Source organism: Dermacentor albipictus, chromosome 4, assembly GCF_038994185.2.
Source record: "Dermacentor albipictus isolate Rhodes 1998 colony chromosome 4, USDA_Dalb.pri_finalv2, whole genome shotgun sequence".
In the NCBI taxonomy this organism is placed as follows: Eukaryota; Metazoa; Arthropoda; class Arachnida; order Ixodida; family Ixodidae; genus Dermacentor; species Dermacentor albipictus.
This window is the reverse complement of record NC_091824.1, coordinates 43,190,515-43,209,422: the sequence shown is the minus strand read 5'-3', so window position 1 is coordinate 43,209,422 and position 18,908 is coordinate 43,190,515.

Sequence of the window (18,908 nt, the reverse complement as noted above, 5' to 3'; positions counted from 1 at the left end):
TATCTTCCCCGGTTTTTCGTCCGTAGACACAGTTTCTTTTAGACTAATTCCCAAATCGCATCACTTTAATTGCAGCCAGTCCCTTACACCAATAGAGCAGCAGCGATCTTCCTTGAGCTCCATTCCTTCCTTTTGAACTTAACAATAATGTCACTCTTGTCACTCTACACTTTTTCGGCACTCTAATTCGTATTGCCGTCTCTCAAGAGAAAGCTTTAGCTCGGCACAACTGCGATGCCGCCTATTCAAATACATGTAAAACGCGGAAATGCTCTCCTGAGATAACCCGTGGGCCGGTTTGATTGAAGTTTTTGACATTTGAGAGAAAAAGGTAAATTATTAAAAGCGGATTTTTGATTTATGGCCTGAAATTTACTGCAAGGATTTTTGTGCAATTTCCTGTTTAAAAAATGGAAGCCCGAAGTTTATAAATTTGTCTTTCTGCATCAAAAACAGATATCGCTGTTTTGTGAATTGCATCTACCAGACCATCCAAAGAGGACAAATTTGATGAACTAATTTATATCTTAGATAATATTGTTACAATGCTTACAAGCTTTTTGCAAAGCTGCCACTCACATATTAGTGACGGACATGAGAACCATGTATATGTTTATCAAATTTGTCCAATTTAGATGTGTTATTAGGTGAAATTTACATATTTGTGATATCGTTTTTCATTGCTGAGTAAAAGTTGTAAACTTGTTAGTCACGTTTTCTGAAAATTTATGATTTTTGTTAGTTTTTATTAAAAGAAATTAAGGGTCTAAATAGAAAATCAACTTCCAACAGTCCCAATATTCTAACTTCTTTTTCTTTTTAGGTGCAACAAACCTCATCAAATTTCGTATAGTAATTACCGAGAGAAACGACTGCTCCTTTCCCGTATATTTAGACAGGAATTCCCGAGCTCAATCTTTCTCTTAACATTGTGCCTATCGTTTTATTCTGAATCGTCCGATGAGCGGTGCTTAGTTTCTTCTCATGTTTTCTCGATATTTTTTTTTCAGAGATTCAGTCATATATGGTACTACTTCGACCAACAGTGAGTGGACAAGCGAAGCCTCATGATGAAGGCAGTGCTTCGAAAAGGGTATTTGTCTTTGGAAGGCAAAATTGCTTTCCTTGGCAGCGTTTACACGCGTAGCCTACCATTCTCGTAGGCTGAGGAGCATATAAGCGATGATCCAACGCCGTATTTTTGGTCGTCGTGGCTTGCCGTCCGTTATTACTTCAGTGATAGTGGTCCGAGCTGCACGCGCCGTGAGCGTCAGGAGATAAATCGACCGGGGAAAGATGAGGAATTTGCGTTGTATAAGATTCAACGATTTATTTACAAGATGGCGAAGGAATGAAATGAGAAGATTGAATAAAAGATACAAGGCGGGCTCTTTAAGTAACCTCGACGAAAGAATGGGTGCAGTCCGGTCACCTTGGGCGGGTAGGAGCCCTGGCGGAAAGAGGTGCTGTATTCGCTTTGATTAGCCGGTCGTCACGTAGCATCCGCTACTCTCTTTGGATTACTCATCAAGACAGTGCGCCAAGTCATCGCTTTTGACGGTTCACTTTGTGCGGCAATGAATGGAATGGATGCCAAACTCCGGAGACAACACGTGCCTTATCGTCACGCTCGTCAACATGAAAAAACTTGTCCGTCGGGTATGTGCGACGGGAGTATGCACCAGTGCAAAACCTGCTTTCTTTTGCCCTACGTTCAACCTTTTTACCCCAAAGAATGGTTTCTCTCCGTGTTCCTTTGCCTGGGTTGACCAGGGCGTGACCTACGTTCAGCCTTTCTACGCCAGAGTGGCTCTCTCCATGTTTTTTTTTTTTTCGTGGGGGCTGACCCGATGCGACGGATAAGATCCTGAGCGGGTGAGGTGAGTCTTCACCGCAAGAATCAGGAAACGACGACGAAGGTGGGCATCGTAACGATGAAAAAAAACAATAGGACAGAATGTATTCTCTTCACTGGTACATGTTATTGGCACTTTCCGAGTCTCGAGTGGTTCTGATTAACACGGGGGCAAGAACGGCCTTACACAACCCCTTGCGTTCTTTGGTCGTCGATGTCTTCTTGGAAAACTTGGGGAGCCTGTGGAATTATCAGTGCCTTGGTCAGGTTCTGCAGTCGACGAGCTTCTGCCTTTCGGGTTTTCTTCTCTACGTCCTTGCCTTCGTGTCTGCTCAGGGCATAAAGGGGTGACGCTTTTTCGGGGAAGAGGTCAATTTTGTCGACATGAGAACACCCGCTTGAACGTTGCTCAGACTTGACAGGTCTATCATAACATGCCTAACACGGGGAACAAGGCGGCCTTAAATAACCCCTTGTGGTATTGTGGCAGTCGATGTCTTGGAAAACTTGGGGAGCGTGTGGAAGTATATGTGCCTTCAAGTTTCGGAAGTTGACGATCTCCTGCCCTTCGGGTCTTCTTTTCGTCCTTCCCTTTGTGTCTGCTCAGGGCGTGAAAGGATGAAGCTTTTTTGGGGGAACAGGGCAATTATCTCGTCATGGGAACGGATGCCTGAATTTTTAAATTTTTCTCACACTTGACAGGTCGATCATAACACGATCTATGTTCGAACTTTCTACCCCAAAAGAGCTGTTGCTCTCCGTGTTCCTCTGTGTGGGTTACCCGACGGGACCTATGTTCAACCTGTCTACGCCAGAGTGCGTTCTCTCCGTGTTCCTCTGTGTGGGTTACTCGACGGGACCTATGTTCAACCTGTCTACGCCAGAGTGGGTTCTCTCCGTGTTCCTCTGTGTGAGTTGACCCGACATGTGCTGACGAGGCACTCTACCAGGCAGCAAGAGAGACCAAGGTTGCCAGGATGGTGGAGGGTATAAGAAGGCCAGCGAGCCGCCACGTGGAGACCGTTCAGCCCTTACGTGTAGGAGCACGCATGCCGAACGTTCCCGTATGTTTTCTTGTCTTGGAGCACACTGCTCACCCGTAATGATGTATTAAACTTCTTTTATTGTTTTTACATCACCTCGCCTTCCCTGCCGAACCGTCTTCGATGGTCAACCTGGTTCGAGCTCCAAGCAAACGATGTTGAAGGTCACCGAAACCCCGTCCCCGTGACTACTGGTGGCAGCCGTAACATCGTCTTTTCCAGTGAGGAGGTCATCTCTCTTGCTTCGTGGTGACGACTTCAGGCCGAATCGTATTCGACTCTCCGAGAGGGATCGAGGTCAGCATCGCTTCAAGTGGCCGCTGCATTACATGGTGCGATTACATGTGCATTCGTTGTGGGCCGAAAGGGACGATCCCCATCTCCGTGCAGCAGCTGTCACGCGCAAGTATATACTTCTCGACAGGAAGTCCTTTCTTCCCAGCGACACGACCTTAATAGGTATTACGTGGGTGGAAGATGCATTCAGTTCAACGTTCAACGAAGCGCCCTGCCGCACAAGTGCAATGTAGAGAGGAAGATGAAGAGGCAAGGCAGGGAGGTTAAGAAGAAGCTTTAGGTAGGGCCATGGTGTGGTTCGCACCTATTTCTCAGACATGGGAAACGCTGCCAAGGGTAGATGGTCATTACACTGGCAGTTGTTGATGGTCACCCTACCTTGGGTCTAGTTCCAGGAAAACGAATTTGTGAAGCTTGCATGCGCCAATTATACAGTACTCAAAATATGACAAATATGGTGCTGTCGGAACAAGATCTCGACGCTCGGTCCGGAGGTAGTGAAAATGAGCCTGAAGCTAGTGATACTGGAACAGAAATGGAGGCCTTGGAAGGACGTGTTGGGAGCAGTGTAAAAGGAAGATAACTGGGAGAACGCTTAGGCTTCGCCTCTAAGAGTGGAACGCGATAGCATTCCTGAGTGCTTCTCACGCTTCTCGGCAACTGCGGCTTAAGTAACCGTAATGTTCACCGGGGAACGCTGGCGACGAACGCTATGCGCGAAGGCGAGCATTGTGGTAAATTTATTGATGATGTGCAAGGCACCGAGGGGGCCGCGCCGCTCCTACTAAGGTAGACCTCAAATGGCAGCTGGAGAACGATATCACGTTAAAAGGGGTTCGTGTTTGAGTTCCCGCGTAACAGATTTATGTTTTGTCGTATATTCTAATTACAGTCCGATTTATCATGTCTGTAGGTTGTGTGTGAGTCGTACTTTACGATTTTTCAACGTATTTTACCTTGAGAAATTCAATTAGTTCAGTAATTTCCTTGCGCCACATGCAGAGCTGCGCGGTTGGGAACGCATGGTTTGAAATACTTTTTGTCAGAGCGACGTCTCACGCTGGACGCCGGCCACCAACGCTGGTCTTTCTGCGACACGAGGCCCTTAACGCAATCGCGTTAACAACTACAGCGCGGGTGACAGTTATACGCAAAAAAAGGAAAGCGGAAACATTGCAAGAAAAAGCAAAGGGAATAACGGCTACGTCCCTGGAACTGTGCCAGCCATTTATCTGTGACAAACACGAGGGTGCTGAACTCCTCCTGAATGATTAAGTCTGCTTGATGCAAGACCTGAACAAAAATAAAAAGAGAGGCTTCCCTGGAATAAAGTAGACAAAAAAATACAGTGCCCAACTTTCACCAACCAATCTCGGTCTGTTAAAAAGTTATGGAGATTGTTGGTGCATCGGAACAACTTTGCAAGGCAATGAAAGTCAAGGCTCCACGTGGCATTCTATAAGGTGAAGAAGGCGTAGTCACCCAGTTAGTGACGAAGTGAAGCTATTGATCAGAACATTCTATGAGAATAACTCAGTGTCTTATTGCCTAGGACACTTTGAAGGGCCAACAAAGGCGTCTATTATTGATGAACTTGAAGAAAATGCGTGAAGAATGAAAGCACACTTTCGCTTTGAAGTGTATCTTCTAAACATTCGTCGTTTCGGCTGATAGAAGTGGTAGTGCCACATTGCATGAGTTATCAGAACATTAAAGTAATGCTTTGTTCTAGTGGCCCAAGGAGACAACGGAAGAGCTCTCGGCTACATTTGTATGTCGACTTGGTAACCAAGATTGCATTTTCAGCGAACGGGCATCCTGCCCTGCCACAAATCACACGGATCTAGTTCCTTCTTCAGCAAAGTCTTGCCCATGTGATCGAGAGCAGAGACAACATACATGTCCAGCAATCGATAAGTGGGGTCATCTGTAGACTTGAAAACATTGTTTTGACACCAGAAGAAATTTCTGAGAAGTTCACAGATATGTGGAATCAACTTAAGATTCCCATTTCATCAGTAAGCATCAAGCTCACTACTTTCGAGACAGAAATTTAACCAAAGTCAGCACATGGCCGTCATGGTGTTGGATATCGCGGAAAATTAGCTTTATACTTCATGGCACACCACAGCTGTACCACTAAGTTAACACTGAAGCCACAATAAACCACGTAGTTGTCTATTTTTGCAAGGACCAAAGCAACTCTGGACAGGTCTCTGCGTGGTATTCCATTGCTCTTCCAGACTGTTTGGAGCCTGATACAGTCTCAGTACACACATTGAAGAGTGCAGTGCTTAAGATAGCCAAACAAGATCTACCTGAAGTAAAAAACTCATTATTTCTCTGATGAAGCTTCACCATAATATAAGAACAAAAACAACGCTTTGAATCTTTGCTACAACGAAGAGGGCCACAGTCTATCGGTAGAATGACATTTATTCGCCACTTCACACGGCAAAAGTGCGTACGATGGTGTCGGCGGCACACTGAAACGTCTGGCAGCAAGAGTAAGCTTCATCATCGTCATCAGCCTGGTTGCGCCCACTGCAGGGCAAAGGCCTCTCCCATACTTCTCCAACTACCCCGTTCATGTACTAATTGTGGCCACGTTGTCTCTGCAAACTTCTTAATCTCATCCGCCCACTGCAAGAGTAAGCTTGCAGTGACTATGCTGGCCTCGCGGATCGCACTTGACGGGATCAAAGCGTCCGCTGTCCAGCTAGATAACGGGTCGAACGCAGTTGAACATTTAAAACAAACTTTAATTACACTGAGAAGGTCAAAAAAGCAAGTCAAAAATACACAAAACGTTCAGTTTTAGCCCCGTAAAAAAGTGGTCCGGTCTCTAGGGCTGGTGGGGCGAGTCTGCCCGTCCCGCGCTTTTCCAACTGTGGTTTCCATCCCCGTCGCCGCCCCCAGGCACGGGAAACAACAGCCGACCACCCCGAAGCGTCGTCACTGGGTTTCTTTCAGGAACCGAACGGAGGGAGCGGGGTCCTTTCTCTCGCGCACAGCTTGGAGTCCGCGGGGGGCCAGTGAAAGAGAAAGCCATAAAAGTAAGGGAGGCCCGCTTCCCTCTTGAAAGAAAAGTCTGGCCGTGCATTCGCGACGCGCACAGAACACTCCCCGTCTGGTGTCTTCCGTTGTTAAGACGCCACCACTATATCACGGTCACAGCAAACGCACAACTTCTGTTGTTGGCCGGAAGAATGTTTTCACAACCCCGTCTTTGGCTGTTTTCAGCTCGACCTTGCGCACCCTTCCATCTGCGCTGGGCAGGCTTCGTGTAATCACTCCGACGGGCCAGTCGTTGCGGGTTGCTTCTTTATCCCTGAGTAGAACGACGTCGCCTTCTTTGAGGTCGGGTTTTGTTGCTTGCCATTTTCGGCGTTGTTGCAAAGTAGTGACATACGTTGTGCGCCAGCGCTTCCAGAACTCGTCAGCCAGGTTTTGCACGAGACGCCAATGCCGTTTGTAGAGGTTGCTTGTATCTAACTGCCCAGTTGTTACAGATGCGCTTCCGTGTTTTTGGGTTAAGAGTGTCGCCGGAGTTAGGATTGTGGGATCTTCGGGGTCAGACGAAGTAGGAGTTATGGGCCTGGTATTAATGATGGCCGCAACTTCTGCCAAAAAGGTTGCAAGAATGTCATGCGTGAGTCGTTGATGACGTGACTGCATGAGCATTGAGTCAAGAATGCGACGTGCAATGCCTATCATCCGCTCCCACGCACCGCCCATATGGGACGCGTGCGGTGGATTGAATATCCATTTGCAGCCGTTTCCGCTGAGGAACTTGCCTATTTGTGAGCGATGAATGCCCTCTGCGCTGATTCCAAGTTCTCTGCAAGCTCCGATAAAATTGGTCCCGCAGTCAGAGCGTATTAGCTTGACGGGCCCTCGCACTGCTAGGAACCTTCGGAAGGCATTAATGAAACTCGACGTATCCATTGATTCGATCAGCTCAATGTGCACTGCGCGAATGCTTAAGCAAGTGAACATGACTGCCCAGCGCTTGCTGTTTGCAACACCACCTCTCGTTCGGCGAGAGACAATCATCCAGGGACCGAAAACATCGATTCCAACATTCGTGAAAGGAGGATCTGTGCTGATTCGGTCTGCCGGAAGGTCAGCCATCTTCTGGTCGTGAAAGCGCCCTCGCAGCTTCTTGCATGAAATGCATGCTTGCAGCACGGATGAGATGCACCTTTTACCTCCGACGATCCAATACCCAGCAGCTCGTACGGCTCCTTCTGTGAAGTGTCGGCCCTTGTGTTGCACGCATTCATGGTGGTGGCGCACGAGAAGCTTCGCCACATGGTGCCGACCCGGCAATAAGAGAGGGTGTTTCTCATCGTCTGGAAGGTCGCTTCTGTTCAAGCGGCCGCCGACGCGGATCAAGCCGTTGGCGTCTAAGAATGGGTCAAGCCTTCGAAGCGAGCTTGTCTTGTGAACCTGCTCTCCTCTCTGGATACAGCATATCTCTTCATAAAATGCGTCCTGCTGTACTGCGCGAATGATGACGAGCCTGGCTTTGGAGAGCGCCTCAACGGGAGCTACCTCTCCTTGTGATGCGTTCTTTGCGCGATGGGCAACCTGGATCAGACTTGCTACAGCACGAGTGAGAGATTTCCAGTTCGAGAGTCTATGAAAGCGTTCAGCTCCTAGTCGCTGTCGTTTGTTCACCTCCGTCGCCAGAGTGCAGACTTCAGGGCGTATTTCTTTGTCTTCGTCAGGATTTGAGAGGATGAAGCTCGACGACCGTGCTTCCTCTTCTCGTCGTGAGAGAAAATCAGGTCCGCACAACCAGTTCGTGCTTTTAAGCTGTGCTGCTGGAATCGCTCTAGTGGCGTGGTCTGCTGGATTTTCGTCTGTGTGAACGTATTTCCATTGTTCAGGTTGCGTGCTGCTACGTATCCGCTGCACCCTGTTGGCCACATACACGTAGAACCTTCTTGTTTCGTTGTATATGTAACCCAAGACCACTTTGCTATCCGTGTAGAACGTGACCGAGTTCGGCTGGAAGTCCAATTCTCGTAGCATAGAATCGGTCATCTCTACAGCAAGCACTGCTGCACACAACTCAAGCCTTGGGATGGTGTGTTCTGGTTGTGGAGCAAGCTTGGCCTTTCCCATGACAAATCCGACGTGTTTGTTTCCTTGCTTGTCAGTCACGCGCAGGTATGCCACAGCTGCGACGGCCCTTGTGGACGCGTCTGAAAATACATGAATGTCCCTGCTTTCGGCTTCAAGCGTCGAGACTGGCGCATACGTTCTTCGCACGTGAAGGTGCTGTAGTGCCTGGAGAGAGTTCTTCCACTCGTCCCATCTCTGCTTTTTCTCGTCCGAAAGCGGCGTGTCCCAGTCGTAACCCTTCGTCACGAGGTCACGGAGAAGGTACTTGCCTTGAACCGTTATTGGAGCCACAAACCCTAGTGGATCGTAAAGGCTGTTGACGGCCGACAGCACTCCTCGCCGCGTATATGGCCTGTCCTGACGAGGAGCCCTGAAGACGAAGCTGTCGTCGCCTATGCCCCACAGCAGACCGAGACTTCTCTGCGTAAGCGACGCGTCTGTGCCGAAGTCGAGGTTCTTCAGTCCCTGGGCGTGGTCCTCTCGAGGAAATGCATTCAGCACATTCTGCCTATTCGAAGCTATCTTGTGCAGCCTTATGTTAGCCGTTGCAAGCATTTTCTGTGTTCTTTGCAGCAGACTAATGGCATCTTCTTCGCTCGGAAGAGACTTAAGTGCATCATCGACGTAGAAATCTCTTTCAACGAACTTCCTGGCATCTTCGCCAAATCGTGGGGCAGCTTGTTGGGCAGTCCGTCGAAGGCCATACGTTGAAACAGCTGGCGATGGGCTGTTGCCGAAAACGTGAACCTTCATTCGGCACTCTATGATTTCTCTGGAGATATCGTTGCCCTTAAACCAGAGGAACCTCAGGTAGTTCTGATGGTCCTCGCGAACCATGAAACTGTAGAACATTTGCTGGACGTCCGCTGTAACCGCAACTGGTTCTTGCCGGAAGCGTATCAAAATCCCCACAAGGTTATTCGTCAGGTCAGGGCCGGTCAGGAGAACGTTGTTCAGAGATACCCCTTCATACTGAGCGCTGGAGTCAAACACGACTCGGATTTGATCAGGCTTCTGGGGGTGGTGAACGCCGAATATGGGCAGATACCAACATTCTTCGTCCACGTGAAGTGGTGGAGCTTCCTCCGCATGACCCTTGATGAAGAGCTCGTTCATGAAGTTCACGAAACGTTCCCTTGTTTCAGGATTTTTTCGCAGGGTACGCCGTAGCGAGAGCAGACGAGACAGAGTTTGTTCTCTGTTGTTCGGAAGCCGACTTCTTGGTGTGCGAAAGGGGAGAGGGGCGACCCAATTGTTTAATTTGTCTTGGGTGAATTCACTGTTCATTATCTTGAGGAATGTCTTGTCTTCCATGGAGAGAGCACGCTGGTTGTAAAATTCGGTTGTCTCGAAAAGATTCGGGCCCAGGTTGTCATCCAATGTTGCTGCCAATCGTAAATCTTTTGAGGCCTTATCCGCAGAGTAGAGAATCGGCGCCTCCCTAACAAAGAAATGTCTTGGGCATGGCTCAAAAAGAGATGGTCGCCCACTGTCCAGCACATGGGTCTTGAACACGTTGACGCTGCCCGTTTTCCGCGTTTGACCAACGCAAACGTCACCGACAATGACCCATCCGAGGTCGAGCTTCTGAGCATACGGCGCGTCGTGGGGTCCGTTGATTGTCTGACGAACCTTGTGAGCTCTTAGGATGTCCCGGCCAAGAAGGAGCAGTATTCCAGCCTCCTCAAGAGGCGGAATGTGATTTGCTACTGACTTCAAGTGCGGGTAGTGCCTTGCAGCGTCAGGTGTCGGAATTTCCTCTCTGTTTTCTGGAATTGCCTTGCATTCGAGGAGAGGTGGAAGAGGAAACTTGACTTCGCCTGACATGCTCTGCACGAAATAACCATGAGCGACTCTTCCAACCACTTCAGTACTGCCGGAGCAAGTGCGCAGCGTGTATTGCGTAGGCGTCCCCTTCACTCCGAACTCGTTGAGGAGTTCTGGCCTAACCAACGAGCGATTACTCTGGTCGTCAAGAATCGCGTACGCTCTAACTGTCTTCTCAGGCTGAGTCTCATGGGTGACCTCTACGAGGCAGATTTTGGCACACGACCTTGTGCTGTTGTCAGCGTTTGCCACTTCAGTACGCCTAGATGTGACTCTTCTTTCTGAGTCATCTGTGGTACTGTCATCAGACCCACTAGCCCTTGACGGCTCTGAGGTTGGCGGTGCTGGGTGAAGCGCTGTGGCGTGGTCGGTGCTGTCGCATATGAGGCATCTCACAACTGCCTGACATTGCCACTGCATGTGGTTCTTGGATGAGCAGCATTGTAGGCAGATCCCTTGCTTCTTTATGAAAGATTGCCGCTCTTCCAAGGTTTTCTCACGGAAGACGCGACACCTTTCCAAAGGGTGAGGTTTCTTGTGATATGGACACCACCTTTTAAAGTCCCTCGATTCCGGTTGCTGTTCGTTAGCAGTGGCATCTTGATTAATTTTGGCAGAAGCAGGATCCACTTCTGTTTTTCTCGCTGACACAGACGATCTTTGCCGCGTGGTCTTGGTAGCATTGTCTTGCTTCCTCTGATTGAATTCAGATGGCGCATTTTGTGCATGCAAGATGAAACTCGGGTCGTTCCTCATGCTGGCCTGATCTCTAACAAATTTGCAAAAGAAAGAAAAGGGTGGAAATGCAGTGTCATGATCTTTTTTGTATTTCGACCCCGCCGACATCCAATTTTCTTGAAGTCCAGATGGCAACTTCGAGACAATTTTGTTGACCCCTCTTGCGGTATCCAAATAGCCAAGACCGGCAAGATACGGGTCAGTTTTCGCAGCCTCGAGTTCTAGCAGGAGGTCGCCAAGTTCCTGGAGTCTGGTATTTTCCCGGTAAGCTATCTTCGGGAAGTCTTCCAGCCGCTTCAGTAGTGCATCCTCAATTGCCTCAGGGCGCCCGAAGATGTCGTCGAGCCGTTTCCACACAACGTTCAAGCCCGTTGAAAAGTCATCCACGTGCACCGATTTCAACCTCCGAGCCTGATTTGATGATTCAGGGCCGAGCCATTTGATGAGAAGGTCCAACTCTTCCTGGGCCGAAAGACCTAGATCTTTGACGACACCTTTGAACGATGATTTCCAAGCGCGAAAGTTCTCAGGTCGATCATCAAACTTGATAAGACCGCTTGAAACAAGGTCCTTGCGGCACAGGAATTTGAGGACATCGGCTAGCTCTGAGCTTGAACTGTTGTGTGTCGGGGCGTGCACAAGCAGCTGCGGACCAACTCGTAAGTTCATAGGACGACTCGTAGCTCCAGCATGCTTACAACTTGGGTTGTTAGGGGCAGCATCGTAGTCAGGTGGACGTTCATCATCTCGCAGACACATCGAATTATTCGCAGCTGTGTTGGCCCTCGGCGACGAGCGAGCATGGTTTACGTCGTCGCTTGAGTTGGTAACGGCCTCCTCAGTAAACACGAGCGCAGAGTTGCGTAGGGCTTGCTGCTCATCGATATAACTCCTAGTCTGCAGCGTTCGGTCCACAGGAGGGAGCGTGCGCATGCGCTCCCCGCCATCCTGCTCCACGGCTGCCTCGAGCGCATTCGCCTGTGCGTTTGCAGCTGCCGCTTCTTTTTCATGCTGCAAAATATCCAATTCAGCCTCAATTCTTGCCTTCTCAATACGCATCGCGGCCTCTCTGCGACCAAACTCTGCTCTGGCCCGGACGGCTTCAGCTTGTGCGCGTGCTTGTACGGCGGCTAGGCTGATTGTTGACGAGCCCGATCGTCGTGACCTTGAAGAAACGCTTGAGTGGGCCGATAGAGAGTGCTGCGACGTTACCTCTTGTAAGCGGTCGCATTCTCGTTCTGTAGCCTCACGTAATTTGTCGCTTACAGTCACATAACGATCTGCATCGATTGCCTTCTGAAGTTCTAATTCCTGCTGGGTTTCAGGTCTGCTCGTTTTGGCGAGGAAGGTAGCATATCTGGCGGCGACATGCTCGTAGCGCTCATAGCTTGCGCGAAGCTGCGTTGCGGCGCTGTTAACGTCTTCCTCTTTCGCACATGACACTTTGAAAATAGCTGTCTCCACGTTCTTCCAGGCAGCGTCTATTCTCCGGCAGTGCTCTTCGCGGCTTGTTTCATATGTTTCTTTAGCTTTCATGGAAAACGTAGTTGCTCTTTGGGATCGAATGTTTTCCGTAGAAGCTTCATGCTCTCCTGTCATAACTTGAGTCGTTTCAGGCGTCAGCTTGTCCTGATCCATTTTGGCGTGCGTGCTTCACGACGTATCTCACTCAAAGCGGACGTATGTGGTGAAGCCTGCTAAGCTGCGCGATGAAATTTGAAACGAGCCCACCTTGTCGATGCCCTGTGTGCCGTCAGCTGCTCAACTTGTAGGCGATGCCGTGTCCTTGCAGTAGGCGGATGTCATGGTCAAACCGGAGGTCTTGCCGTACGACGTATTCCACTGCAGCGGATGTTGAGTTGGCGGCCGATGGCAGTCGACTTCACTTTTTTACTATGCTGGCCTCGCGGATCGCACTTGACGGGATCAAAGCGTCCGCTGTCCAGCTAGATAACGGGTCGAACGCAGTTGAACATTTAAAACAAACTTTAATTACACTGAGAAGGTCAAAAAAGCAAGTCAAAAATACACAAAACGTTCAGTTTTAGCCCCGTAAAAAAGTGGTCCGGTCTCTAGGGCTGGTGGGGCGAGTCTGCCCGTCCCGCGCTTTTCCAACTGTGGTTTCCATCCCCGTCGCCGCCCCCAGGCACGGGAAACAACAGCCGACCACCCCGAAGCGTCGTCACTGGGTTTCTTTCAGGAACCGAACGGAGGGAGCGGGGTCCTTTCTCTCGCGCACAGCTTGGAGTCCGCGGGGGGCCAGTGAAAGAGAAAGCCATAAAAGTAAGGGAGGCCCGCTTCCCTCTTGAAAGAAAAGTCTGGCCGTGCATTCGCGACGCGCACAGAACAGTGACCATATTACGGCCACATTCAAACACCAGAGGACCTGCTTGGCTGGGCCGAAAGTATTATAAGGGAAAAACAGTAACAGGGACACAAAATTCCAAAATACAAAGAAAAAGAACAGAGCCTGGTTTGAGACTCGGCATGACAACCGCTGAGCAACGCGACTGTTCCACCACTTCATACCAATGACCGTTACAACTCTTCTTCTTGCCATCACCTGATACACTGAAGTAGTTCAAGTAAAGAAGATTGACAGGAAAAACGGAGAGGTCAACCTGAGCTAGTGCGCTCTAGTCTGCTACTCTGCACTGGGGAAGGGGGAAGGGGAGTGAAAGTACTGGGATGGGTCGTGATAATAAGAGAAGTGGTGAGTGCTTATGCATATGAGACAGTTGCCCTGCTTGAGCTGCTCGTCTGGCTTGGTGTCCTTCAGAAACTTCAACAGTACTTTAGTTGCTCGCATTGAAGTTGCAGTGTGGGGCCATGGGCCAAAGATAGCGGCCTCCGACAGTGGTTGCCTGCCAACGCTGGCTAGGGAACTTTCCAACATCCATCGCACTGACATATATGCTGGGGAATCGCACAGTATGTGTTCCAGCGCTTCAGGCGTCTGGCAGTGTTCACAATCAGGGCTGTTAGACTGGCCGATGAGGTGCGCCTAGCGACGGGTGAAAGCAACGTCCGGCCGAATTCTGTGTGGCAATGACGTTTTGCTACGTGTAACCTTCGCGGGCGAACAGAATTTGCCGTCTGGGTCGATCATATATAGGCGTTTGTGGATGTTGCCATCATGGGCTCTGTATGCCTTCGTGAGGTCCTGCATGAGTGCCTTGATCATAGAGTTGGTGTGAGGTCGCGAGTAGGCAATCCGTACTTCATCAGAGGAAGAGAAGGCCAATCTTGCCTCACTGTCAGCGAGTCCATTGCCGATCACGCCAAAATGACTAGGCACAATGACTAGTCTGCGGCCCGGTCAGCAGCCGTACTTATTGTAGTATGAAACAGCAGAAAAGAAGTAAGCATGTGAGTCTCCTGCCTCCGTGCCATTAACTGTCACTGCAAAACGTCAACATGGATGCTGCGTTCGCCAACCTGACAGCCCATAGCCACAAGAATGACAAGTGGTTAACAGACGAAAATGGGTCATTTACGATTTGCTGACTGACTTCAAGCGACATAGCCGATACAGCCAACGTTCATCCGGCAAAGAGCGGGAGTGCATACGTGAGCCCGAAAACTATCTGGTCACACGTAGGCATTGTGCAGTGAAGTCTGAGTTCGGTAATGTCTATTGGTCATATTGGTTGTCTACTTCGAACACGTTTTTTTCTCGCTTCAAAGAAAATTTACTCGAATAAACAGTGTCTAGTGGTGATATCGGTTACCTACTTCGAACGTTTCTTTTTTCTCGCTTCAAACAAAATTTACTCGCATAAGCAGTGTCTACTGGTGATATGGGCTGTCTACATTTAACATTTTGTTTTTCGCATCAAACAAAATGTATTCGAATAACAATTTCCAAAAACTCACAAGGTCAGTGCGCAGATTGAGCTAACTGGCATGTGTATGTGGAGAGCCTTAGTACTTAAATTTGGACTGAATCTCGCAAAAAATTGTAATTTTGCCAACTTTAGAGGTATTTATCATAAAACATTATATTCCTTAAATTTAGATGATTTTTAGCATACACTGTTGCAACAGGCAAAAAGGGTGAAGCATCTTTGTTGCTGAAAACTTAATGCAGTTTATGCAAAATATTTCTGAAAATGCAACTTTTTTGTTTGTGAGTCAAGCAAATGCGGAAAATCCTAAAATGCATTCAGTTATGACGTCATATATAAGAAGGGTGCCGATAGAATGCTCTAAAATAAAATTCGCTATTGCACCTAGTTTAAGACTTGAATAAAAAAATTGCCTTCAACCAACTTTTGTTTCTTCGCGGAAACTTCAAAGGGAGTTCGCATGATCAATTTTTTTTTGAGGAAAATACTTTGCTGAGTCCTTATTCACACAATATCTATCCAGCCCAATTTTTTTTTTCAAGAAAATTAACGATGGCCGGTTTTGAGGTCTAGGACTTTTCTCCTGGAATGACTCCAAAGTTATTAGAGTTTTCGAGTGTAGAAATACGGATTGTGCTTGTAAGAACGACAGTAACAACTCCGCTTTATTACAGTTCGGTAAGTGATTGTGTTATATCATGAATGGGTTCGTACTTCGCTGAAAATAACGTGTGATTTGAACAGCGCGAACCTCAGTTACCGTTTTGAATTGTGGCGCTGATGCAGTTATTGACGGAGCCTGTTTCAGATTACAATTGTTTTAGTTCCTAGCAGCTATTTTTAGCAAGAAATGTTTTCAGCCTCCGTTGTCGGCAAACTTCGAGTGATCTTCAACCAAAAACCAGAGCCGTTACGCGGAGATAGTTGCCAGAAACAACACGAGATTATCGGGGCAACCAGCCAAACTTCATCAATGCATTCGCCGGCTCCCAACCCATTGTACAGAATCCCATTACATACGCTAGTTACTGCCCAAAGAAGTTAGACATAATATTGCTTTTGAGTTATTCCTAATCTTTGTTCACAATATCGCTCAAGTTGTAAATTGTAGAACGCTGAGGTTTTATTGGTCGTTTCCGATTCGCACTTTCCAGCGCCTTTAGGTGGCACGGAGAACGTTTCAATAGGGTGGGGATAGAACTGAAGGAGGCGATGTGAAAGCGTGCGCATCTCCAGAAGCAGTCGGCCTACGGGCCTCTGTATCTCTAAGCGCGATCCTTGGCTTTGCTAAGGAAACGCAGAGGTGTGTTGTAGAGGAAGAGGCTACCTTTAACGCTGGCCTTATGATATGGTGTGGAATACGGGAGACAACAAGCGTGGTTGTCCAGGTCTAGTCACTCTGCCTGCAGACAAGCGTCGTGAGAGGCGCGCCTCACATATACTATAAAAGTTCAAGTCAGTAATGTAACCGGCACCGTAAAGGTCACTATTTTTCCTTACCTTTTGCAATCTATGTGCGATGTACAAGAATTGACACCAAGCAATTCGTCGGTAGCATTCGGATGTGAACAAAGCGCAGTTCCCCCGATGCCGCTGCATAATCCCTGCAGTCACGGCGTCCACATTTGTGGACGCAACATATTTTCGCCCTTTCTGCACAGTGGTACCGAGAAATAGAGCACAAATATTAAGCTTAGGGAAAATTGAAAATTCTGCTAACCTAAATTACTTCCATTTTACTGCTGAGTGATATGCATTGTTACACAGTCCCGCTTTGGTTAAGGCACTGTCGTGTTTTACGTGACGTTTGACGTGAGGTATGTCGGTAGCAATCTCGAAATAGTTTTCTTTTCTTTCTTGAAATGCTTGCGGCCAATAAATAACTTGTGCATGAAATTCGAGCGGGTGATTCAGTCCTTTTTTTGGACTAACGTAGCATGAATGACTTTACAACATGGAAATATTTACTTACTCTGTAATTATGATGACTCATCATAAAATACACAAAGAGTCATTCTACCACATTGATCTGCTTTCAGTGCGGTCTCAAGCATACTGGCATAAAGTTATCTATGCTTCAGATACGTATCGACAGTTTTTCGTCACTGAAGGGGATCAAATAAACGTTGTGTGCATTCACGACGAGATACACGGCTCCATGCACCGGCTTAGTTGCGGGATGGTTGTTAAAGATGCCAGATAACAGAGATACATTTCAGTAGTGCCGATTTACAATATATGAACGAGACGATGAGGTGTGGCAGCGCGCCCAGTTTCCAGCACGATTAGCGTTTTCGCGTGCTGTAGGGAAGCTCGCATGCCCAGTCTTCATCAATGACCGCTTCAGGTACGTAGTCCTCGCCCTTGTTTCATGCAGAAGAAATGCTTTAAGACCAAACAAAAATACAAAATCAGAAACGCCTGCGCTCGACCTCTGATCGGTACAGACCTTCCACTACGGCAAAAAAAAGCAGCGAACGCCTTGCGCATAGACCTCTTGTTTCATTCTCACACAAAACGGCTAAGAACATTTGCGGAACACGTTCTCTAGTTCGCAGTGCTCGCAACGCAGCGTCAGGCACCGTCGCAGAGTATTTGCAGAGTATTTGCCGAAACAGCGTAGTGCAGGCAGAAAATTTAATAAATGGTGACACTTGCGTACTTAAATTTGCTTTGAGAATCTGTGGAGGGCTTTCTATGGCCAACCCTAGGCCTCACTCTTGCTTTGTGGGACCGCAGCGGGGTCTTTTCCTAAGGCACGGCGTTTCTCTTGAGCTGCTTTCGTAAGGGTTTTAACTTGTCTTTAAGGCAAAGTTTCACAATCAGCTCACCACAAAAATAACATGAAATCATTGAGCAACAGTCAATTACACTCACCAAGGTAGCCCCAAAAGAAGTCGCCTTTGTTGAAAAGCTCTCTTCATACGACCATTTCTTCGCTCACTTACTTCCCTATGCGGAGCTTGATCGCCCACAACTTTCCTCCATTTTTTTTTCTCTTTTGGAAAGTGGTGCAGCCTTACTTTTCTCAATATTGCACGATTTGTGCATTGTGGCACACTGCACATGTGGTTGCTCATCGCTCGTTCACTCTTTTTTTTCCATATCGAAGAGTACCAATACGCCAACACAGCTGCAGAAACCGTGTGAGTGGGAAATCCATAACCCCGATGCGGCGGCGCTAGCGTATTTGGAAAGCGCCAATAGCGACTTTCAAAAGACAGATACAGTGCGCCATACGCCTTATTGCCACCGTTTAGCGCTAAGACAGGGTTTCCTGAGCTCCTTTGAACGCCAGTGGTCCGTGAGCTCCGCAGCGCAGGTTTTGCGCCGCGTCCTTCGAGAGATGGCGCCACGCTGCGTAACCAGCCCGACAGCGTCCGACGCAACGCAGATCGTTGAAAGTAACCGCCGTAATTACTCCAGACAATCTGTTTTGGCGGTAGCCATTTCATGCTGACATCTACTCTCGATTACGGGATAGTCAGCATTTTTTTCTTTTTGCCTCTTTAAAACGTGAATATGGTACTGGCTTCGAGGCTGCAACGGGAGCTGTGTAATACCGTTACCGACTCGAGATGCGGTGGTCGATCAGCAGCCATGTCTGATGTTAAACAGTTGCGATACTTTATTCATCACTACGCACTGTATTTAGACATGATCGCATGAATAGCCCTCGCAGACAGCGACTACAGACAAAAAATAAGCGATACCACAAGAATTTCGCATGAAAGCCGTCTCAGGACCGTTTATTCACCTTGAAAGTCGGGAAAATAACTGCTGATGGTTCCACATTTAGCTCATGGAAGTATGTCTACTTCATTATTAGACAGGAAAGCGAAGCAAATGAAACCAAAGGCAGCGAGCAAGAAAGTGCGGTCACCGAAGGTAAGGGCTGCCTACAGCTGAGGCCTCCTACGCAGAATGATGCCAGTAAAGAACGGAAGTTCATGATGCTGTTTTAAGAGAAGCCACAAGTGAATAAAACAAAATCTTCAGTAGCTTCTAAGCATACATATTAAACATTTCATGAAAGTGAACCCTACGGATGGTTCAAAAATCTGTCGGGTACTGCTCTTTTTAGTGCAAAAAAAATTATCATCACGTGCTAAAGAAAAGCATTACTTACGTGGCTAATGCATTCACAAATAAAATTTGGCCTAAGCT